General features: G+C 42.4%; 1 long non-coding RNA gene across 1 annotated transcript in view; it reads left to right on the plus strand.

Annotated features, from left to right (window-relative positions):
• Positions 1-13,679, plus strand: part of LOC146867466 (uncharacterized) — a 221,335-nt gene extending 207,656 nt beyond the window's left edge. Inside the window, exon 3 of the long non-coding RNA XR_014961694.1 lies at positions 13,549-13,679. This is a non-coding gene — a long non-coding RNA (uncharacterized LOC146867466). The remainder of the gene's footprint in view (positions 1-13,548) is intronic.
• The last annotated feature ends 11,672 nt before the right edge of the window (positions 13,680-25,351 follow it).

Below are 25,351 nucleotides of genomic sequence, written 5' to 3' on the forward strand. Positions count from 1 at the left end.
TAGGGGTTCTAATGGGTTTTTAGTCCCATGTGTTTTATTGTTCTTTACACTTTTCTAACCTTCATTTAGAGGTTCTGATGAGTTTGAGTCCCTTGTGTATCATTGTTTGTGCGTTCTTTGTGCACACTCGTTAATTGTCTGCCACAAGGCCTGATTCGCTGTATGGTTAGCAGTCAACATTTCTTTCTTCTTAAATTTTTTTGTAGTTCTTGTTTGGTGTAGATGTTCCTTGTTTCTGGTCCATTTATTCACCTATTTTGGGGAAAGTCAGTCTTGTACTTACTCTTGCTTATTCTTTGGTGCTTTTTCTTCCTTGCTGACGCTTGGTTTTCTTGGTATCTTTGCTATGATCCCCTCACGTTTGGGTTCACTTTCTTCTTGCTTTTTCTATACTTTTCCATTTTTCTATTTCCTGGGGTTCTCCTTGGTTGAACCGTCCTCTTCTTGGAGGTTGCTATTTTTGTTTTGTAGAAGAAGGGAAGGTATGTAGTAACCTGTGTTGTATGTATCTGGTTACTTACTCTCTAGCTGCTCAGCCAGTGTGAATGTGATGCATGGAATGTTGGTGTGAGAGTCTTGAATGGAATGTTTGGGTGCCTGGATGCTTGAGGTTGTCAGTTGGAGTATGGGCTGAGCAGCAGGAAGACTGCTTCTGGTGGGGCTGTATCTCTTCTACCTAACTACCTGTAACCAGTCTCAATAAATCTACTTGAAACTACATCCTGGCTGTGGACCTCGTTACTACAAAACCCTTACCAACCTATATGCCTACTATCACCTTAACCCTAAAAAATTACTTATTACCCTATGCCGTTACCTGCTCCTAAACTCTAAAATATATTTACCACCCCATACAAGCCCTAAACCCTAATAGCACTCTCAAAACATTTACTTACCCCAAAACCTTAAAATACCCCTACCAACCCCTTAACAGTAATAAAACCCTTAAAATCCAATACTCTTACCCACCGCTAAACCAACCCTTATCACCCCATACTCACCAAGTACCCACCCCTAAGCTCATATATATTCGCTGCAAAAGCCAAGGTTAAAATAGCGTTATAGTTAGGTGTGATAAAAAGATCTGATTTTGTTTAAAAGAAAAAACCTTAGAAAATCACTGAAAAAAACAAAGGTTAAAGTAACGTTATAGTTAGGTGAACTTGTCAGTGACAACATTTAAGTTTTCAGCTATAAAAATACCACAGAAATTAACCAGTTATAGTTAGCAGCATGAACTCTAACTTGCACCCCCACCATGCACTGCTTATGTCCTCACATATGACATCACTGATGACATGTTCTATGACATCATTTATGGCATCACTGAGGAAATCTCAAATGACATAATTGATGACATTACTGATGACATCATCCAATGAGTGTGTTCGTTTGTTTTATAGTTTGCATAGTGGCGAGTAACTACCATATTACTTTTCTGTCTAATTTTGTACAGCCTGTGTCCAGCTAATTGGTATAAGTGTTTACAAAACACATGTGCTCCTAATGCAGCATAGGTGTGTAGAGGTATTGAACATGTTCTAAATCTTTGGATTGAAGAGTAACTTTATGCGTAGATGACAGTTAACTTGTGTTCATTATGTTCTACACAAGGTTTTTGGCACTGCAAAAATAGTTTCATCAGGGCAAAGATTCTGCATACTAAGTATTGTAAGCAGCCTTAAGTTATTGGACAGAATCGTCTCAGCATGACACGTTCTACTTAACATAGAAGACTGTATGCATCAGATACTAACCTATGTACATGTGTTGCTTCAGAAGATGGGCTATCTGTAAAGTTTTTACCACAGTATGAAGGCTGCAAGTAGTATGATCTTTAGCTCCTTCAGACCTTGGTTATTTTAAGTGAATAGTTATTCTTTGGACACGTTGTGCATAGAGTACACAGCTCTTAGTAGACTATTTTTAGTACTCTATGGTGTATTTCTCATGAGAGTTTCACTGTGTGCAAATAGTGTGGTGCAGAGTAAAATCTCTATGTAGAGTTAACAGTACCCACTTTTCTACTCCTATCCATTTCATTTCTCAGTGTAGGCTCAGTGACTGCAATGGGTTTGATACAGGTAAAGCCGCCGTAATAGGGCATTAGTTATGTAACTGGGCTTGAGTATCTGAAAAAATGTGGTTTTCCCTGAACAGTTGTATACAGATTGAACACTGTGTGCAGGATAAGTTACACTTTCATCTGTGGTTAAAAGTCAACATGAACTCGGCTACCCATGCAGAGTATAGTATCGGGATAATGTTGGAAATAACACAAGCTTGCTTTGCCTATGGTGGTTGTATGTATGATAGCAGTAAATATGCTTCATATTCTTCTGAGCTATTGTGCACTTACTTTCATAGCTCTAATCGTATACCCATTACAGAGCAACATGTACAAAAGGTGCTTGGATGATGTCATCAGTGATGCCAGCAATGATGTCATTTTAGATGTCATAAGTGATGTTATAAATGATGTCATAGAACATGTCATGAGTGATGTCACATGCGAGGTCATAAGCAGTGGATTACAGGGGTGCAAGTTATAGTTAACGCTGCTAACTATAACTGGTGAATTTCTGTGGGTATTTTTATGTTGAAAATGTTATTATAAAGTTAATTTAACCTTTTTTTTTCCAGTGAATTTGTACTTTAAAAAAAATTAAGTTATATTTAATTACCATACTTAAATCCAACCCGCCCACCGCCGGCCATGCATGGTTGGATGCAGGGCCTGGCCTGTGGTCAGGCCCTGCAGCCAACTCCCCACATAAAGCCAACCTCACGCTGAACACGACCTTCGGCCATGCACAGTGGGCAGTTGGCCACAAGGCCTACTAGCTAGCAGCCAGGCCCTGTGGCCAACCCCAAAAGGCAGCCAACACCACACTGCACATCGTCTTTAGCTGTGCATGACTGGGGTTGGCCACAGGGCCTGGGGACCATATCACCCAGGGCCTTTTTTTTTTTTAAAGTGGAGGGTAGCCGATTGGCCCCCCTTCCCAAGCCTTATTAGGCCCTTGGAACCCCATCACCTAGGGCCTGTTATAATTAAGGGGAGGGGTGCAGCACGGTCCCAATCCCCAAGAATCTTTAGGCCCTGGGAACCTCATTCCCTAGTACCTTTTTTAAATTAAAAGGAAGAGAGACCATGCAGCCCTCTTCCCCAATCCTTAGGCCCTGGGAGACCCCTTCTCCAAGAGCAATTACTAAATATAAAGGAGAGGAGACACGCCCCTGTGCTCCAGGGTCCCTTTAGGCCCAGGGGATCCCATTCTCCAAGATCTTTTTTTAAGTAAGAGAGAGGGGGCAGTAGCCCCCCTCTCCAGGCAAATTTAAGCCCTGGTGACCCCATTCCCCCTGGCTCAATGACATTTTTAGGGGGAAGGGGGGCATGCAGCCCTAGGGACTCCATCCCCCGAAGACACCAGAGTGATTTTTAGGGGGATGGGGGCATGTGGCCCCCCCTCTCTGGGCCGAATTAACGCCAGGGGACCCAATCCCATGGGGCCTGAGACTACAAAAGTTTGGTACCAACCCAGGATACTCACCACAGTCTTGTTGGGGCAACAGGGGGAGCCCTAAAGCCCCTGCTGCCCCAACCAGCTCCCTACATGCTCCCGCACATAGTAAGTAAGCAGCTGCTAACGATTCAGTGCAGGTAGGGAACCAGATCTAAAGTCCACTCTCAGCAAGTGGAAGCATTGTTGAATCTCCCACCCCCTGGTAGTGGACTTGGCGTTTACTCCCGCTTGGCAGGAGATTTAGAAATTCTCCCGCCATGCAAGAGCAAACACAGGTTCCCTGCCTGTGCCGCTGCAAGCAGGGAAACTGCTTTGTCCTGGGGTTGGCCACCCCTCCCTGAACAGCTTCAGAAAGACACTCAAGACCTGGTTCTTCGGCTGAGCGGAGCTGCTCACCCCCACCCAGCGCCTTGAGACTCTCACGTGTGAGAAGCACGCTTAAAACTTCCTGATTGATAGATTGATTGATATTGCTTGTGAGGTGGCCCGAGGGATGGGATCCCCTGAGCCATTAATGGCTCAGGCAGGGGGTCCACGCGGCCCCCCTTCCTTAAAGTAATCAGCCCTGGGGAAGGGCTCCTTAGGACTGTTTGTGGCACAGGAAGAAGGCTGCACAGCCACCTTTACCCATTTTGTGAGGTTTTGGTCTGGGGTGGGCTCTCCGTGGCCTTCGGATGCATGATGAGGGGGTCGCGCTGCCCCTCTCCATATATAAGCTAATTTCGGACCTGAGGGTGGTCTCCCAAGGGCCTCTGTAGGCACAGGGAGGGGGTCCACACAGCCCCCTTCCCCATGAAAGATAATTTCAACCGGGGTGAGCTCCCCAGGGCCTCTGGCAGCTCGGCAAGGTAAGACCATGCCGCCCCCTCCCCTTTATAATATAGCCCTGGGGTGGGCTCCCCGGGGCTTAAACCAGTGAATGCTGGCAGGTTGAAAATTTTATCTTTTGATCCTGTGAAAGTCTCACAGGATCGCTGCATTTTTTTCTATTTTGGCCTTTGGTTGGATCTCTCTAGGTACCCCCCCCCCCCCATGGGTGCCAAGGAGTCCGGGTAGCCCTACCCTGCCCGTTTATAATATATATATATATATTTTTAAGTTCAGGACAGGGGGCTAAGTCCCTAAGTCCTGCAATGGCTGCCAGCCACATGGTTCTCATGTTGCTGGTAGCCAAAAAGAGCGCTCTCTTTCGGGGGACTCTGACTCCTGTGGGCGCAAGATGGCCCAAGGGAATTAAAGCTCGCTGGGCCAATCAGAAAGCTTCATTTTTAAGTTGCGCTCCCGCGAGAGTCTATCAAGACTCTCGCAGACCCAGCTGCCAAATTATACAATTATTTTTACCCTTAGTTTCTCAAATCTACTGAACGGATTTACATCAAATCACACACATCACACTCTGCGGAGCGACACCTAGCTTCCTGCCAAATTTGGTGAAATTCCGTTCCTAAAGAAGTCTATGGAAAATGCATGGGGATTTTGAGTTTTTGGAGCCTCCCCTTTTTTCTCAGCCCCTGCTTGATGGATTACCACAACACTTTCCAGGAAGGAGCTGTGGCGGATTAATTTTGTTTTTGGAAAGTTTTGTGAAGATGTGTGAAACAGGGCCAAAGTTATTAGCAAACCAGAAAATGCTCTTTCTATGGAAAAGCAGACCTAACTATAACTACTTAGTGGTGACCTCCACTAGGTATTGTAGGTATATATGTATGCATGTGTGTGTGTTTGTGAAAGTGTGTGTGTGTGAAAGTGTGTGTGTGTGTGTGTATATATATATATATATGGTGGTTCAGCGTCATGTGATCAAGTCCCCCAGCAGGGACGAAACGCGTAATGGCTGCTACTCTGTGGATGTAACCTAAGGACATTAAAAAACTTCGATCTTTAAGGATTGTGGTCCGTGCTCTTTTTCCGTGGCTGGTGGCAGAATCGCGGAGTGTAAGAGTGCTTGCAAATATATATATATATATATATATATATATATATGTGTGTGTGTATTATCTACTGGCGGTCGCCAGTAGATAGTTATAGTTAGGACCTATTTTCCATAGGAAATCTGCAACATTCTATTGGGAATATCTTTGGCGCCGATTGACGAATCTTCGCGAAATTCTCCAAACTTTTGGCCAGCTCCGCTCCGCTCCTACCCTGATAGTTTTGCGGTGATCCGTGAAGCGGGGGCCGAGAAAAAAGGGGGGTCCCAAAACGCATTTTCCCCATGCAATTTCCCATAGGATCTGTTGTAGCAGCTACAGCCCGAACCGCTGAACGGAATGACACCAAATTTGGCAAAGAGCTAGTCCTCAGTTCGGACTCGTGCCTTTTGCATATTTGGTGTGAATCTGTTCAGTAGTTCCTGAGAAAATTAGGGTAAAAAAGTTAGTGATATCTATGGCCGCGGAGGATCCGCGGACCGTACCCGCACCGTAAGCGCACCCTCCCCGAACGGAGCGCGCACCCTCCCGATCGCGCACTGAATGCTAATTGGCTGTTGAGCGTCTCTCTACATTCTAAACCAGGAACTGTTGGCGGCCATTTTCTGCCCGGTAGAAGCGAGGCTGAAGATGGAAGGGGAATAAGTGTGTAAAAGATATAAAGGGGGCAGAGTGGAAATACTCTGACCCTCTAGATCTGCTTAGGGGGTCCCAGAAGGACCCCCTGTGGCCCCCCTTTTTTTAAAAAAAAAGCGGCAAAATGCGCGCACGGTGCGCGCATCCTACAGCGTTGGATGCACGGATTCTCTCGCGGTGGGTGCGCGGATCTACGGCAACATTTTTTGAAAAACGACAAGAAATCATTGATTGTATAACAACTTTCTACACTGAAAGGTAGGGTGTATATTTTTGTTTTTTAAAGGTGTGATTGTTATTGGTTAACAAAAACAGATTGTAAGGAACATTATATATGATAAGCTGATATGTTGAAAAGAAGCACACTTCCTGTCTTGTGTAGGAACATTGTGTGCTGAACTTGTGACCTGTGAGCTCAGTGCAGTGTTCCATGACCTGTTTCTATGGTAACGGCAGAAGGCACATATTGGGGGAAGGGTTGAAATGTATTTCAGTTGGAAAGGGTTGAAATGTTTAACTAATAGAAATGTGTGTTTGCTTTTGAGTTTATGTGCAAAGGATTATGATTTGATGTTTACATGTATATGTGTGGAAAATGAAAGGGAAACTTTTTCATTCTTTGCTTTTGCTGAGAGGTGCACAGTGCAGAGATTCTGTAAAAGAATATATGGTGAGTGATTGATATACTCCTTAATCTACAAAAGAACTTGAAAGATGAGTTATTTAATTGTGAGGAGATGTATGTAGACTATTTTGATTTTAATCAGACTAATGTATTTTTCCTGCTAAAGTGTAGGGAGTACTTTTTTTCTCTACAATGTGTGTGCATGTAGAAACCATTCTGTGATTGGCATTTGTGTTTTTCATGTGTTTGTAGACAGATAACTGTGCAGTTTTTATATTTTGGTAGAATTAGAAACCAGTCATTGTTTAGGAATTTGTGAAATTCGTTATGTTATGTTTCTATACTAAAATGTAGTACTACTTCTAGATGAAGAAATGTGTTTTGATATAGTGCAAGGGATAGTGTTGTTTGCCTAGAATCACGCAGTGAGTCTGTGTGCATTTGGGAACCACTGTGAGAGAAACATTTGGTAACATCGTGTATTTGCTGACAGATAACTGTTTTAAAACCAGTCAGGTTGTCAAGTTTTAGTAGCATTAGAAGACAGTTATGGCTTATGCTTTCATTAAATGAGTCCGGCATTGACAGTAAATTGCAGTCGTGAAATATGTAGATTGTGTGCAGTTCCCTTATCACTTGCACTGTAGTGAATGAGTTTTGGTAAACTCATAGGGATAGTGGTGCTTGTGCTTGGTGTGGTACACTGTGAGTCTGTGTGCATTTGGGATCACTGTGAGAGAAGCATTTGGTAACATCGTGTATTTGCTGATAGATAACTGTTTTAAAACCTTTCATGTTGTGAAGTTTTAGTAGCATTAGAATCCAGTCTTTGCTTATATGTTGATTAAATGAGTCATGCTTTGACACTGATGTGCTGTACTTAAATATGTAGATTGTGTGCAGTCCCCTTACTCCTTCCACAGTAGTGAATTAGTTTTGGTAAAGTCCTAGGATAGTGTTGATTGTCTAAAATCACACTGTGAGTCTGTGTGCATTTCGGTAAGGATTGTGAGAGAAGCATTTGGTAACATCGTGTATTTACTGACAGATAACTGTTTTAAAACCTGTCATGTTGTCAAGTTTTAGTAGCATTAGAAGCCAGTCTTTGCTTATGCGTTAATAAAATTAGTCAGGCATTGACATTAAATTGTAGTCGTGAAATATGTAGATTGTGTGCAGTCCCTTTACCACTTCCACTGTAGTGAATGAGTTTTGGTAAACTCCTAGGGATAGTGTTGTTTGTCTAGAATCACACTGTGAGTCTGTGTGCATTTGGGAACCACTGTGAGAGAAGTGTTTGGTAACATTGTGTATTTGCCGACAGATAAGTGTTGTAAAACATGTCATGTTGTCAAGTTTTAGTAGCATTAGAAGACAGTTATGGCTTATGCTTTCATTATATGAGTCAGGCATTGACAGTAAATTGCAGTTCTGAAATACGTAGATTGTGTGCAGTTCCCTTACCACTTGCACTGTAGTGAATGAGTTTTGGTAAACTCATAGGGATAGTGGTGCTTGTCTAGAATCACACTGTGAGTTAGTGTGTATTTGGGATCACTGTGAGAGAAGCATTTGGTAACATCGTGTATTTGCTGACAGATAACTGTTTTAAAACCTGTCATGTTGTGAAGTTTTAGTAGGATTAGAATCCAGTCTTTGGTTATGCGTTGATTAAATGAGTCATGCTTTGACACTGATGTGGTGTACTTAAATATGTAGATTGTGTGCAGTACCATTAACTCTTCCAGAGTAGTGAATGAGTTTTGGTAAACTCATAGGGATAGTGGTGCTTGTCTAGAATCACACTGTGAGTTAGTGTGTATTTGGGATCAGTGTGAGAGAATCATTTGGTAACATCATGTATTTGTTGATAGATAACTGTTTTAAAATCTGTCATGTTGTGAAGTTTTAGTAGCATTAGAATCCAGTCTTTGCTTATATGTTGATTCAGTGAGTCATGCCTTGACACTGATGTGCTGTAGATTGTGTGCAGTCCCCTTACCCCTTCCACAGTAGTGAATGAGTTTTGGTAAAGTCCTAGGATAGTGTTGATTGTCTAAAATCACACTGTGAGGCTGTGTGCATTTGGGTAAGGATTGTGAGAGAAGCATTTGGTAACATCGTGTATTTATTGACAGATAACTGTTTTAAAACCTGTCATGTTGTCAAGTTTTAGTAGCATTAGAAGCCAGTCTTTGCTTATGCGTTGATTAAATTAGTCAGGCATTGACATTAAAGTGTAGTTGTGAAATATGTAGATTGTATGCAGTTCCTTTACCACTCCCACTGTAGTGAATGAGTTTTGGTAAACTCCTAGGGATAGTGTTGTTCGTCTAGAATCACACTGTGAGTCTGTGTGCATTTGGGAACCACTGTGAGAGAAGTGTTTGGTAACATCGTGTATTTGCTGACAGATAAGTGTTGTAAAACATGTCATGTTGTCAAGTTTTAGTAGCATTTGAAGACAGTTATGGCTTATGCTTTCATTATATGAGTCAGGCATTGACAGTAAATTGCAGTTGTGTGAAATATGTAGATTGTGTGCAGTTCCCTTACCACTGGCACTGTAGTGAATGAGTTTTGGTAAACTCATAGGGATAGTGGTGCTTGTCTAGAATCACAATGTGAGTTAGTGTGTATTTGGGATCACTGTGAGAGAAGCATTTGGTAACATCATGTATTTGCTGATAGATAACTGTTTTAAAACCTGTCATGTTGTGAAGTTTTAGTAGGATTAGAATCCAGTCTTTGCTTATGCGTTGATTAAATGAGTCATGCTTTGACACTGATGTGGTGTACTTAAATATGTAGATTGTGTGCAGTACCATTAACTCTTCCAGAGTAGTGAATGAGTTTTGGTAAACTCCTAGGATAGTGTTGCTTGTCTAAAATCACACTGTGAGTCTGTGTGCATTTGGGTAAGGATTGTGAGAGAAGCATTTGGTAACATCGTGTATTTGCTGACATATACCTGTTTTAAAACCGGTCATGTTGTGAAGTTTTAGTAGCATTAGAAGCCAGTCTTTGCTTATGCTTTGATTATATGAGTTTGGCTTTGACATAAAAGTGCAGTTCTGAAATATGAAGATTGTGTGCAGTTCGCTTACCACTTCCACTGTAGTGAATGAGTTTTGGTAAACTCCTAGGGATAGGTGTGCTTGTCTAGAATCACACTGTGAGTCTGTGTGCATTTGAGAACCACTGTGAGAGAGGCATTTGGTAACATTGTGTATTTGCTGACAGATAACTAATATAAAACCTCTCATGTTGTCAAGTTTTAGTAGCATTAGAAGCTAGTCTTTGCTTATGCATTGATAAAATGAGTCAGGGTTTGACATAAAGGTGCAGTACCATGCACTATTATGTTCACTGTGGCAGAACTGAAAATGTAAAAGTTTTATCTAAGCACTGTCCTAGAAGTAGTCTGATTATTTAGTCAGTTTCTAAGTACCAAATAGACTGCTTCAAATGTCTATGCAGTATGCATGTAGTGTTCTAACATACTATACACTTGTCTTTTACACCTTCAATTCCCTAGTCAGTATCCATACACTTCCAGGAAATATCCTGTCACTTCCTTTGCAGTCCTCTAGAGACCCATTCAACAGCATGTACTAATCCATTCACTGTGCCAAAACCCAAACACTTATAAATTCAGAAAGACACTCTCTTTCCAGTACTCTAATGATTCAGTCACTGCCTAAGTATTCATGCACAGAGCCAGGTCTTAGCATATGGACTTCTTCAAACCCCTATCCACTATGCATGCAGTCCTCTAAGCACCTACACACTTCTCTTTCACACCTTCAATTCCCCAGTCAGTATCCGTTCACTTCCAGCAAACACCCTGTCACTCCATTTGCACTCCTCTAGTGACCCATTCGGCATCATGTACTAATCCATTCACTGCGCCAAACCCTAATAAATTCACCCAGGCACTCTCCTTGCAGTACTCTAATCATTCAGTCAGTACCCAAGTACTCATCCAGTGACCCAGGCCTTAGTATATGGACTGCTTCAAACCCTTATCCTCTATGCATGCAGTCCTCTAACCACCTACACAATTGTCTTTCTCACCTTCAATTCCCTAGTCAGTATCCATACACTTCCAGGAAATACCCTGTCACTCCCTTTGCAGTCCTCTAGTGACCCATTCAGCACCATGTACTAATCCATTCACTGTGCTAAAACCCAAACACTTATAAATTCACCAAGATACTATCTTTGCAGTACTCTAATCATTCAGTCAGTGCCTAAGTATTCATACACTGAGCCAGGCCTTAGCACATGGACTGCTTCAAACCCCTATGCACTATGCATGCAGTCTTCTAACCACTTAGACACTTGTCTTTCACACTTTCAATTTCCTGGTCAGTATCCATACAGTCCAGCACTTGTGACTGCCTTTGCACTCCTATAGTGACTCATTCAGTACCAAGTACTAATCCATTCCCTGTGCAAAAATCCTAGCACTTATAAATTCGCCTAGGCACTCTCCTTGCTGTACTCTAATCATTCAGTCAGTACCCAAGTAGTCATGCAATGAGCCAGGCCTTAGTACATGGACTGCTTTAAATGCCTATGCAGTATTGATGCAGGCCTCTAATCACCGACACAGTTGTCTTTCACACCTTCAATTCTCTAGTTAGTATTCATACTCTTCTAGCAAACACCCTGTCACTCACCCAGTGTGTCTCCTTATAGTACTGTAATCATTTAGTCAGTTAGCATGTAGTCTTTTAGTGAGGTAGGCTTTAGGGCATGAACTGCTTCAAAGTAGTATGCACTATGCATGTAGTGTTTTAACGATCGTCACACTTGAGGTTCAGGGCTATAGTTTCTTAGTCAGTTGTTATATAAAATGTGTTTGTACAGTAATGGAAAAGTATAAATTTGAAAGTTATTAATATACATTTATTTGTGATTCTTTTTTTACGGATACAGAACAGGAGTGTTTCTCATCTGTTTGCACTCTTCTCATGCAAGATTGTTTGGATGAAGGGTCCGTAGGTGTTTCATCATACTTGCTGTGCCGCACGAGTATTTTTTGTTAGGATCCCCTCGTAACAGAACTCTTTGGCAAATCTTGCGAATGAAGAAGGTGGCATTGGTCTTTGTTTGCCCCTTGGAAAAAATTAAAAATTTCTTCACCACTGATGAAAAACGTTGTGGGCGTGGTGCCTTCTGCAAAAAAAATTCCTCAGATTCGGTAAATATTTTAAAGCGGCAACATTTACAGTTTTTGTAAGTTAAACTTATAAAATTTTGTTAGCTGTATACATTTTATATATCTGTGATTTGTTTCTTGTGGTATTTTGTTAAGAATAACATGTTTTTTTTTTTTTAACAATCTTATTGATTTTCCAGGTCTGTCGTCGACATCCGTGGTTATCACAGGAGTGTTCTGCTTTGTTGTTTTGTATTATTGTTGTTCCATTTTGTTTATTAGTTTATTGTTTATATTTATGTTAATAAAAATATAAAGTTTGAAAATAGTTGATCGTTTATATATTTATTATTATAAAAAATAAAGTTTGAAAACAAAATTAATAATGTTTTTGGTTGTTCTCTTAACTGCTGTGTGACTCTTTCTTGTTCTTATTACTGTTATTTGATGGAGTCCACCATGGTCTTAAATTTTGGGGCACTTATCGCTGGAATACTAGTGATATCTGTAGTTTGCACCAACTTCTGAATAGTGTGTTAGATTTATCTCAACTTTACTTTCGTTAAAGTGCTGATAATGAAATGGAGAGTAGCCGTTCCCGTGCAAAAAGACATGAGGTGCACCTTTGCGATTTATTCTAAATACTAAAATCCTGTATTGTATTGCACTGAGGTATTGGCTGCACTTACAGTGTACACACGAAATCTATTAAGAAATCTCATTGTATTTATAATGATTGGGAATAGTGCGTCAGGTGCTGGATCTTGACGAGATACACTGCTCAGTTCGTATATTGTTCTGCATACGAAAAAAATCACATCACAACTTTCACACTAATTGCAATGCGAAACAAATTCCGGCGATAAGACACGTTAGCACCAGGGATTTTACACCTGCTTTCTGCTGGTGTTAAGCAGGACAACTACCTGCACCATGAAAGGGAACACAGCCAAGAGCCACACCTGAAAACCCACAGGTGCCATAAAGTCAATGAGCATGATACAGGATACCCATGAGGGCCAGAAGACTCATTTCAAGAATTCCAGGACCGCCAATGCCCCCCAAACCCATATCTTAGTAAGTGTGTCCCTGTGGTCATTGTCTTAGCATGATAGGCACGAGCCCTGCAACATCACAGTGTGCTGTCACCTCATCGTTGGCAGTGAGCCTGGATGTGTAGCTACGTACGCATCCTCCTGCATGCACAACTGGCGTGTGCTGGTCTGGGGTTCACAGGTCAGTGGAGGGGTGGGCCTGTTGAAGATTGCATTAATCTCTTAGCATGAGCTGAAAGCCATTTTGTACTTGGCAGCCATTTTAGTTAGCTATGTGCTGGACATTTGCTGTTTCCCTCTCCCAGAGTCTTGCAGATGTGCTTAGCTAGAAGAGTGCACCTGTTCCTAGTATAGAACTGTCAGGCTGTTCTAACTGATGTCAGCAACTTATTACTCCTCCTACTTGTTGACTGTGCAGTTTCTGTATGACCATCTATGTGCATAACTCTTCTCATGTGTACTTGTACCACCTTTTTCAGCCCCTGTGTGGGTATAAAAGGACCATGCTTCTTCTGTTCAGTGTGCTACTTCACTCAACACCGAAGGGTGCTGTGTGAATGTAGTTCCACCTCATGAGGTTTATTAAACTTTGTATTTTCTATTCCAGTTTCTGTGCCAACTTCTTCCTATTGGTCTGAGGACTCTGTGCAGAGAAGGGCGAACCCCTTGCACTGGTAGGCCTAGCTGAGGTCACCATCAACATGCCTATCCGGCAAGGGGAACGGGGTATCACGGACATGTCCATGTACAGGAAGTGCGGTAAGTGTGTCTCTGTGTTCTGGTGTGGCCTGTTACAAGAGCCGTAGCAGTCGATGTTGTAAAGTGGCATGTACCACCTCCAAACGGCACTGTGATGTTGTTGTGGGAATGTAGCAGGACATGCGCAAATAGGCATTACAATGGCGTGCCGTACGAGTGCACGAGATACAACAGCTCACCGTACAAAAGTGTGGGGGCTCGTGGGAGGGAGGAGCAGCCGTTTGGCAACATAACACACAGTGAACTCGACCATGTGCCACATGCTGGGCATCTCATCCATGATGACCACGGTCGCAGACATCCCACAACACCAACGACTGGCCTTTGTACACATCCTGTATGAATGCAGCGTGGTTTTCACTTCTATGCTCGTTCAGTGGTGTTATGTTGGCGGGTTGTGTGACTTGTGCTCCTTGTTGGTGTGTTTCATTTTGGCCATTGTTTGTCTATACTTGTGCTGTACTTATTGTGCATGTGTGCCATTCTGCCCATCTCCCCTCATCCCCCCACTCCCTGCTTCTTCCTCTTCCTGGTGCTGTTGTGTCTATAATTTTGTTGCTGCACACATAAATACATGTAAAGAATACATTAGAATAGTTACTTGATTCTTTTAGGTTTCAAAACTTCTCTATTGGTTTCTTTTTATTTTCCATATGAACCGTTTTTGTAATATTCAACAACACATAGAAGTCAGAAGTGCAACGTATTCTATCAACACACTTTCTAGAATATTCTACAACACGTGCAGGTTAAAAGTTCATCAATTTTTTAAAACTTTACGATATTTTTTTGTAACATTTTCTTGAACATTTAATGACACGTGCAGGTTAAAATTTGACGATTGTTTTAAGTTCGAACAGTGCCTTCCAAATGCAAGTAGCAGGTGTGGTGTGGTCCTATGATATGAACTCCACGTTGAAACTGCTTTTTCTTAACCAATCACAAAGATGCTTTTCCACAAAACTAATGTGCACCCTACTTTTAAAACAGAATGATTTTCATGATATCTTCAGAGATAAGTTATAGATAGGAATTAGCATTTAAAAAACCTTTGAAATTCACTGAAAAAACCATAGGTTTCATGCACCTTATAGTTAGGAATTTGCATTTAAAAAACCTTTGAAATTCACTGAAAAAACCAAAGGTTTCAGGGGCATTATAGTTAGGAATTGGCATTTAAAAAACCTTAGAAATTCACTGAAAAAACCATAGGTTTCAGGGGTGTTATAGTTACCTGGACATTTCCCTCGTACAAAACCATTGAAATTCCCCTGTTATAGTTAGTTCAGCTAACTATAACTCGCGCCCCCGCAATGCACTGCTGATGACGTCACATATTACATCACTCATGACATGGTCAGTGACATCACTGATGGCATCACTGATGACATCTCAAATGACATCACTGATGACATCACTGATGACATCATCCAGTGATTGTGTGTTTCTGTAAATTTTAAATATGTTTTATATATTTATAGTGAAAGGCCTGTGGAAGAATGAGTGGCTGTACAAGTGTGTGAATGGATGATTTTCTAGGTGCGTAACTGACTCTATAAGTGAGTCATTAAATGTATCTTACTGCAGACTAGTGACTAAACTGTGTGAATGTCTGTATGTTTCTGTCTGTTGGTGTATAAGTGGCTGCATGGTTTTGTGAATAGCTATATGAGTGTCTATATGGGTTATCGATTGGTTGTCTGAGTATCTGTATGGGTGCCTGAGTGTTTGTGTGGGTAGGCTGTGTGTGACTCTGTGCATAGATGTGTGAGTGGGTGATTCTATGGGTGCATGGTTTTAAGAGTGCATCTGTGATGAACTGCATGGTTGAGTGAGTGTATGTATGGGTGTGTTAGGGATTGAATGTATATCTCAGTGGTACATTTGTGACTAACTACATATGTGAAAGGCAGTATATATGCTTGTAAGAGTATATAAGTGGGTATATGTGAGAGTGTGTGATTGTGAGAGTGGCTGTATGGATGAGTGTGTGCTTGTATCAATGATTGTATAAGAGCGTAAGAATGTGGTACTATTTTTATGAGTAAGTGAACTTGAGTGTCTATAACTGCATAGGTGAGTAAATGGGAGTGTGATTAATTATTTGCATGACTGACTAGGTGTGAGAGTACCTCTATGGATGATTGGTGGTGTGTGAGTGTCTATGTAGGTGTATAAATGCATATGATAGTCTTGTACGGAGTGACTGTAAGTATGAGTGACTGTACATGTGAATGAGTGGAGGTGTATGTAGACCTAAGAGTTAATAAGTGGGTATGTAGTTATTGGTATTGGAGTATCTATGGTTTTGAGAATGGACGTCTGAAATTTTGAGTTCGTGTATCAACGGTTAAATTAGGGTGTGAGAAGATGCAGTAATTTATCACATGGATGATGTCATCAGTGATGTCATCAGTGATGTCACTGACCATGTCATGAGTGATGTAATATGTGACGTCATCAGCAGTGCATTGCGGGGGCGCGAGTTATAGTTAGCTGAACTAACTATAACAGGGGAATTTCAATGGTTTTGTACGAGGGAAATGTCCAGCTAACTATAACATCCCTGAAACCTATGTTTTTTTCAGTCAATATATATATGTATATATAGATATATATATTATCTACTGGCGGTCGCCAGTAGATAGTTATAGTTAGGACCTATTTTCCATAGGAAATCCGCAACATTCTATTGGGAATATCTTTGGCGCCGATTGACGAATCTTCGTGAAATTCTCCAAACTTTTGGCCAGCTCTGCCCCGCTCCTACCCTGAAAGTTTTGCGGAGATCCGTGAAGCAGGGGCCGAGAAAAAAGGGGGGTCCCAAAACGCGTTTTCCCAATGCAATTTCCCATAGGATCTGTTGTCGCAGCTACAGCCCGAACCGCTGAACGGAATGACACCAAATTTGGCAAAGAGGTAGTCCTCAGTTCGGACTCGTGCCTTTTGCATATTTGTGTGAATCTGTTCAGTTGTTTCCTGAGAAAATGATGGTAAAAATGTTAGTGATATCTATAGCAACGGAGGATCCGCGGACCGTACCCGCACCGTAAGCGCACCCTCCCCGAACGGAGCGTGCACCCTCCCGATGGCGCGCTGAATGCTAATTGGCTGTCAAGCGTCTCTCTACATTCTGAACCAGGAACTGTTAGCGGCCATTTTCTGCCTCGGTAGAAGCGAGGCTGAAGATGGAAGGGGAATAAGTGTGTAAAAGATATAAAGGGGACAGAGTGGAAATACTCTGACCCTCTAGATCTGCTTAGGGGGTCCCAGAAGGACACCCTGTGGCCCCCCTTGTTTTTTTTTTAAAAAAGCGGCGAAATGCGCGCACAGTGCACGCATCCTACCGCGTTGGATGCACGGATTCTCTCGCGGTGGGTGCGCGGATCCACGGCAACGTTTTTTGAAAAACGACAAGAAATCATTGGTTGTATAACAACTTTCTACACTGAAAGGTAGGGTGTATATTTCTGTTTTTTAAAGGTATGATTGTTATTGGTTAACAAAAACAGATTGTAAGGAACATTATATATGATAAGCTGATATTTTGAAAAGTCAAGCACACTTCCTGTCTTGTGTAGGAACATTGTGTGCTGAACTCGTGACCTGTGAGCTCAGTGCAGTGTTCCATGACCTGTTTCTATGGTAACAGGCAGAAGGCAGATTGGGGGAAGGGTTGAAATGTATTTCAGTTGGAAAGGGTTGAAATGTTTAACCAATAGAAATGTGTGTTTGCTTTTGAGTTTATGTGCGAAGGATTGTGATTTGATGTTTACATGTATACGTGTGGAAAATGAAAGGGAAACTTTTTCATTCTTTGCTTTTGCTGAGAGGTGCACAGTGCAGAGATTCTGTAAAAGAAAATATGGTGAGTGATTGATATACTCCTTAATCTACAAAAGAACTTGAAAGGTGAGTTATTTAATTGTGAGGGGATGTATGTAGACTATTTTGATTTTAATCAGACTAATGTATTTTTCCTGCTAAAGTGTAGGGAGTACTTTTTTTCTCTACAATGTGTGTGCATGTAGAAACAATTCTGTGATTGGCATTTGTGTTTTTCATGTGTTTGTAGACAGATAACTGCAGTTTTTATATTTTGGTAGAATTAGAAACCAGTCATTGTTTATGAATTTGTGAAATGAGTTATGTTATGTTTCTATACTAAAATGTAGTACTACTTCTAGATGAAGAAATGTGTTTTGATATAGTTCAAGGGATAGTGCTGTTTGTCTAGAATCACACAGTGAGTCTGTGTGCATTTGGGAACCACTGTGAGAGAAGCATTTGGTAACATCGTGTATTTGATGACAGATAACTGTTTTAAAACCAGTCAGGTTGTCAAGTTTTAGTAGCATTAGAAGACAGTTATGGCTTATGCTTTCATTAAATGAGTCAGGCATTGACAGTAAATTGCAGTCGTGAAATATGTAGATTGTGTGCAGTTCCCTTACCACTTGCACTGTAGTGCATGAGTTAAACTCATAGGGATAGTGGTGCTTGTCTAGAATCACACTGTGAGTCTGTGTGCATTTGGGATCACTGTGAGAGAAGCATTTGGTAACATCATGTATTTGCTGATAGATAACTGTTTTAAAACCTGTCATGTTGTAAAGTTTTAGTAGCATTAGAATCCAGTCTTTGCTTATATGTTGATTAAATGAGTCATGCTTTGACACTGATGTGCTGTACTTAAATATGTCGATTGTGTGCAGTCCCCTTACCCCTTCCACAGTAGTGAATGCGTTTTGCTAAAGTCCTAGGATAGTGTTGATTGTCTAAAATCACACTGTGAGTCTGTGTGCATTTGGGTAAGGATTGTGAGAGAAGCATTTGGTAACATCGTGTATTTACTGACAGATAACTGTTTTAAAACCTGTCATGTTGTCAAGTTTTAGTAGCATTAGAAGCCAGTCTTTGCTTATGCGTTGATTAAATTAGTCAGGCATTGACATTAAAGTGTAGTCGTGAAATATGTAGATTGTGTGCAGATCCTTTACCACTTCCACTGTAGTGAATGAGTTTTGGTAAACTCCTAGGGATAGTGTTGTTTGTCTAGAATTACATTGTGAGTCTGTGTGCATTTGGGAACCACTGTGAGAGAAGTGTTTGGTAACATCGTGTATTTGCTGACAGATAAGTGTTGTAAAACATGTCATGTTGTCAAGTTTTAGTAGCATTAGAAGACAGTTATGGCTTATGCTTTCATTATATGAGTCAGGCATTGACAGTAAATAGCAGTTCTAAAATATGTAGATTGTGTGCAGTTCCCTTACCACTTGCACTGTAGTGAATGAGTTTTGGTAAACTCATAGGGATAGTGGTGCTTGTCTAGAATCACACTGTGAGTTAGTGTGTATTTGGGATCACTGTGAGAGAAGCATTTGGTAACATCGTGTATTTGCTGACAGATAACTGTTTTAAAACCTGTCATGTTGTGAAGTTTTAGTAGGATTAGAATCCAGTCTTTGCTTATGCGTTGATTAAATGAGTCATGCTTTGACACTGATGTGGTGTACTTAAATATGTAGATTGTGTGCAGTACCATTAACTCTTCCAGAGTAGTGAATGAGTTTTGGTAAACTCATAGGGATAGTGGTGCTTGTCTAGAATCACACTGTGAGTTAGTGTGTATTTGGGATCAGTGTTAGAGAATCATTTGGTAACATCATGTATTTGTTGACAGATAACTGTTTTAAAATCTGTCATGTGGTGAAGTTTTAGTAGCATTAGAATCCAGTCTTTGCTTATATGTTGATTAAATGAGTCATGCCTTGACACTGATGTGCTGTACTGTAATATGTAGATTGTGTACAGTCCCCTTACCCCTTCCACAGTAGTGAATGAATTTTGGTAAACTCCTAGGATAGTGTTGCTTGTCTAAAATCACACTGTGAGTCTGTGTGCATTTGGGTAAGGATTGTGAGAGAAGCATTTGGTAACATCGTGTATTTGCTGACAGATAACTAATTTAAAACATCTCATGTTGTCAAGTTTTAGTAGCATTAGAAGCCAGTCTTTGCTTATGCTTTGATTATATGAGTCAGGCTTTGACATAAAAGTGCAGTCCTGAAATATGAAGATTGTGTGCAGTTCGCTTACCACTTCCACTGTAGTGAATGAGTTTTGGTAAACTCCTAGGGATAGTGGTGCTTGTCTAGAATCACACTGTGAGTCTGTGTGCATTTGAGAACCACTGTGAGAGAGGCATTTGGTAACATTGTGTATTTGCTGACAGATAACTAATTTAAAACCTCTCATGTTGTCAAGTTTTAGTAGCATTAGAAGCTAGTCTTTGCTTATGCATTGATAAAATGAGTCAGGGTTTGACACTAAGGTGCAGTACCATGTACTATTCTGTTCACTGTGGCAGAACTGAAAATGTAAAAGTTTTATCTAAGCACTGTCCTAGAAGTAGTCTGATTATTTAGTCAGTTTCTAAGTACCAAATAGACTGCTTCAAATGTCTATGCAGTATGCATGTAGTGTTCTAACATACTATACACTTGTCTTTTACACCTTCAATTCCCTAGTCAGTATCCATACACTTCCAGGAAATATCCTGTCACTTCCTTTGCAGTCCTCTAGAGACCCATTCAACAGCATGTACGAATCCATTCACTGTGCCAAAACCCAAACACTTATAAATTCACCAAGACACTCTCTTTCCAGTACTCTAATGATTCAGTCACTGCCTAAGTATTCATGCACAGAGCCAGGTCTTAGCATATGGACTTCTTCAAACCCCTATCCACTATGCATGCAGTCCTCTAAGCACCTACACACTTGTCTTTCACACCTTCAATTCCCCAGTCAGTATCCGTTCACTTCCAGCAAACACCCTGTCACTCCATTTGCACTCCTCTAGTGACCCATTCAGCATCATGTACTAATCCATTCACTGCGCCAAACCCTAATAAATTCACCCAGGCACTCTCCTTGCAATACTCTAATCATTCAGTCAGTACCCAAGTACTCATCCAGTGACCCAGGCCTTAGTATATGGACTGCTTCATACCCTTATCCACTATGAATGCAGTCCTCTAACCACCTACACAATTGTCTTTCTCACCTTCAGTTCCCTAGTCAGTATCCATACACTTCCAGGAAATAACCTGTCACTCCCTTTGCAGTCCTCTAGTGACCCATTCAGCACCATGTACTAATCCATTCACTGTGCTAAAACCCAAAGACTTATAAATTCACCAAGATACTATCTTTGCAGTACTCTAATCATTCAGTCAGTGCCTAAGTATTCATACACTGAGCCAGGCCTTAGCACATGGGCTGCTTCAAACCCCTATGCACTATGCATGCAGTCTTCTAACCACCTAGACACTTGTCTTTCACACTTTCAATTTCCTAGTCAGTATCCATACAGTCCAGCACTTGTGACTGCCTTTGCACTCCTCTAGTGACTCATTCAGTACCAAGTACTAATCCATTCCCTGTGCGGAAATCCTAGCACTTATAAATTTGCCTAGGCACTCTCCTTGCTCTACTCTAATCATTCAGTCAGTACCCAAGTTGTCATGCAGTGAGCCAGGCCTTAGCACATGGACTGCTTTAAATGCCTATGCAGTATTGATGCAGGCCTCTAATCACCTACACAGTTGTCTTTCACACCTTCAATTCTCTAGTTAGTATTCATACTCTTCTAGCAAACACCCTGTCACTCACCCAGTGTGTCTCCTCATAGTACTGTAATCATTTAGTCAGTTAGCATGTAGTCTTTTAGTAAGGTAGGCTTTAGGGCATGAACTGCTTCAAAGTAGTATGCACTATGCATGTAGTGTTTTAACGATCGTCACACTTGTGGTTCAGGGCTATAGTTTCTTAGTGAGTTTTTATATAAAATGTGTTTGTACAGTAATGGAATAGTATAAATTTGAAAGTTATTAATATACATTTATTTGTGATTCTTTTCAGATACAGAACAGGAGTGCTTCTCATCTGTTTGCACTCTTCTCGTGCAAGATTGTTTGGATGAAGGGTCCTTAGGTGTTTCATCATACTTTCTGTGCCGCATGAGTATTTTTTGTTAGGATCCCCTCGTAACAGAACTCTTTGGCAAATCTTGCGAATGAAGAAGGTGGCATTGGTCTTTGTTTGCCCCTTGGAAAAAATTAAAAATTTCTTCACTACTGATGAAAAACGTTGTGGGCGTGGTGCCTTCTGCAAAAATAATTCCTCAGATTTGGTAAATATTTTATAGCGGCAACATTTACAGTTTTTGTAAGTTAAACTTATAAAATTTTGTTAGCTGTATACATTTTATATATCTGTGATTTGTTTCTTGTGGTATTTTGTTAAGAACACCATGTTGGTTTTTTTTTAACAATCTTTTTGATTTTCCAGGTCTCTTGTCGACATCCGTGGTTCCCACAGGAGTGTTCTGCTTTGTTGTTTTGTATTATTGTTGTTAGATTTTGTTTATTAGTTTATTGTTTATATTTATGTTAACCTCTTGCGTGCCCCGCCCTTTCCCCGCCCTGTGCCGGGCTTTCTATTAGCGGGCGGAGTTCATGACGAGATGGTCTCGTCATGGGCACAGCGCAACCGCGGCCCATGACGAGACCATCTCGTCATGGGCACTGAAGGGGTTAATAAAAATATAAAGTTTGAAAATAGTTTATCGTTTATATATTTATTATTATAAAAAATAAAGTTTGAAAAAAAAATTAATAATGTTTTTGGTTGTTCTCTTAACTGCTGTGTGACTCTTTGTTGTTCTTATTACTGTTATTTGATGGAGTCCACCATGGTGTTAAATTTTGGGGTACTTATCGCTGGAATACTAGTGATATCTGTAGTTTGCACCAACTTCTGAATAGTGTGTTAGATTTATCTCAACTTTACTTCCGTTAAAGTGCTGATAATGAAATGGAAAGTAGCCGTTCCCGTGCAAAAAGACATGAGGTGCACCTTTGCGATTTATTCTAAATACTAAAATCCTGTATTGTATTGCACTGAGGTATTGGCTGCACTTACAGTGTACACACAAAGGGCCTCATGTAGGTAAATAAATTTTACCGGTTCTAAAATACCGAGCCGTACCGAATCGGTAAATTAGAATCGGTAAGTTATATGTAGGTAAAAATTCGGTAACAGTTACCGATTCGGTAACATTCGGTAATCACGAATCGGAATTCACCGAATTGGTAAATACCGAGGTGGTATTTACCGAATCGGAAAATACCGAGGTGGAAGTTACCGAATCGCAAAATACCGAGGTGGTAGTTACCGATTCGGAAAATACCGATTCGGTATGTACGGAGTCGGTAAAGAAAATCACATGACTTGACGAAACAGCGAATCCAGTGCAACGACAGCCCACCCAACCTGGAACTGCCCACACCCAGGCAGGTGTACTCAATTAGCCGAAGTGGCCACACCCAGGCAGGTGGACATAATTAGCCGACCCTGGAGAGGCTTGGAGTGCAGAGGAGAGGCAGGGAGCAGTTGCATGTGCGAGCGGGTAAACGAACAGCATGTCCAGCCAGAGAACACAGAAAGACGGAGGGGAAAGGAGGAGGAAGCTGAAATTTAGCCCCAAGGAACTCCAGGTGCTGGTGGAGGAGGTCGTGAAGCAGCACCAGAAGCTGTTCGGCAGGCAATCCCTGCAAGTGCCTGAGGTGGAAAAGCGCAACATATGGCTGGCCATCCAGGCGCAGGTCAATGCTGTGGGAGTGACCCACAGGGACATTGAGGTCCTCAAAAAGCGCTGGTATGACCTGAGGATTGTAACCAAGAGGAAGATGGGCGACATCCAGAAGGAGGCCAGCCAGACCGGAGGTGGAACCAACAGGGCACCTGCCCTCACCGAACTGGAGGAGCTGGTGGCGGCCACAATCGAGCAAGAGAGCGTCGTGGGTCTTGGGGACGCCGACAGCTCTGCCAGAGCCGCAACACACCAAGGTAAGACGAAAGCACAGCAATGTATCCCCCCCTACCCCATCCCACATCCCCCAAATGTGAAACGAGAATCACACTGCAGTCCACACGTGTCAGTGCAGACAGGCAATGCATTTCGGGAGATGTAGTCAGGGCAACACTAACCATGACGTAAATGTTACAGGGCAACAAGGCATGTCACGCACTCGAGGCACAAGGAGACAGGGGACATGTTGGAATGTGAAATTATTTATTGTGCCGCTTGCAATGCAGCCCTTCGGGGACACTGAGCCAATGTTGTATTTCTGTCCACAGATGTGACATCATGCAGGACAGGGCATGCTGCAGGAGAGACGGCACCACGGCAACATCAAACACCTCCAGCCAGCACAAGTACAGACCGGGGAGCAGGCCCACTGGCAGCCGCACCACCAACACAGCCAGCATCGCCGCACACAGAGCCAGCATCACCTCACCCAGAGCCAGCATCACCACCACCAGAGCCAGCCTCGCCACTCATGTTCGATTCACCGGCCACATCTCCGCTTGCATGCGTGAGACAGAGGAGGCGTCCAGCAGCCAGGCTACGAGCCTTGGACACCTCGTCAGACGACAGCATGGGCCCTGAAGACCGCACCGGGCCCCAGGAAGGGAGCCATGCCACTGTGCCCCACACCTCACAGGCAGCACAGACGGAAACAAGAGGGCGCCGCAGGTCGCGTGTCCAGAGTCCACCAGCACCCACTGACGGCCATGGTGTCTTCTTGGGGCTCGAGGGCCAAATGTTAAAGCAACAGCGCCTGCAATCAAAGGCAGTCATGTCAGTCCAGAGGCACATGCGGGTGATGAAGACAAGCATAGTCAACATGGACACAAACATTGGCGGCATGGCTGCGGGCATTCGGGACATGTCCCAGTCTATCCAGCAGTTGTGCAGCAAATTAGATGCTGACATCGAAGCACGGCGCCGGGAACGCCAGAGAAGGGACACTACCAGCAGGGCACTCAACCGTCTGGCAACTGCCACTTCCCTACTGTGCCGGCGCTCTGTGACGATGCAGGAGGGCCTAACACAGTGCTGCAGCGACCTGTCTCGGGGGATGGTGCAGGTGACAAGTGCACTAGGGGTGCTATTGACGAGTCAGGCGTCGACAACTGCTGCAGGGGATCCTGCGGAGAGCATCGACACCACCAGCAGCATCACACCCCCCGTCCCAGAAACACGCAGGAGCAGCAGGCGGCTTGGGGTTGGCTCTAGTGAGGATGCACAGGCCGTGCAATCCACCACTGCAGCGCGTATGCGCAAACATTGATGTCGCCCTGCCTAGCCACTTCACAATGGGTGACGTAACCCTGGACATACTCCTTGTATAGATGATATATTGCCAGATTGGCCTGATCATGTGTTCATGGCGTGGTGCCACATTAAACTACGTCATGACTGCTCACAACTCGCTGTGTCCCCTTACTTACTCAGAAATAGTTGGATGTGATCTCTGCCCGTCTCTCTCTCCCATCGATTGCAGTTGGCACTCTAGCTGCGTTGCCCTCTGGCTGGCCTGACTCATCCTCGTTGTCCTCAAAATATGTTAGTTCCACATCTGTACCTTTTTTCGTGGCAAGGTTGTGCAGCATTGCACAAGTGGCAATGATCTTGCAGCAGGTGATGGGTTTGTACTGGCGTGCGCCTCCGCTCTTGTGCAGGCAGCGGAACCTGCTCTTCAGTAGTCCAAACGTGCGCTCCACCACATTGCGTG

The sequence above is a fragment of the Triturus cristatus genome, chromosome 1_2 (genome assembly GCF_964204655.1).
Source record: "Triturus cristatus chromosome 1_2, aTriCri1.1, whole genome shotgun sequence".
NCBI classification, from domain to species: Eukaryota; Metazoa; Chordata; class Amphibia; order Caudata; family Salamandridae; genus Triturus; species Triturus cristatus.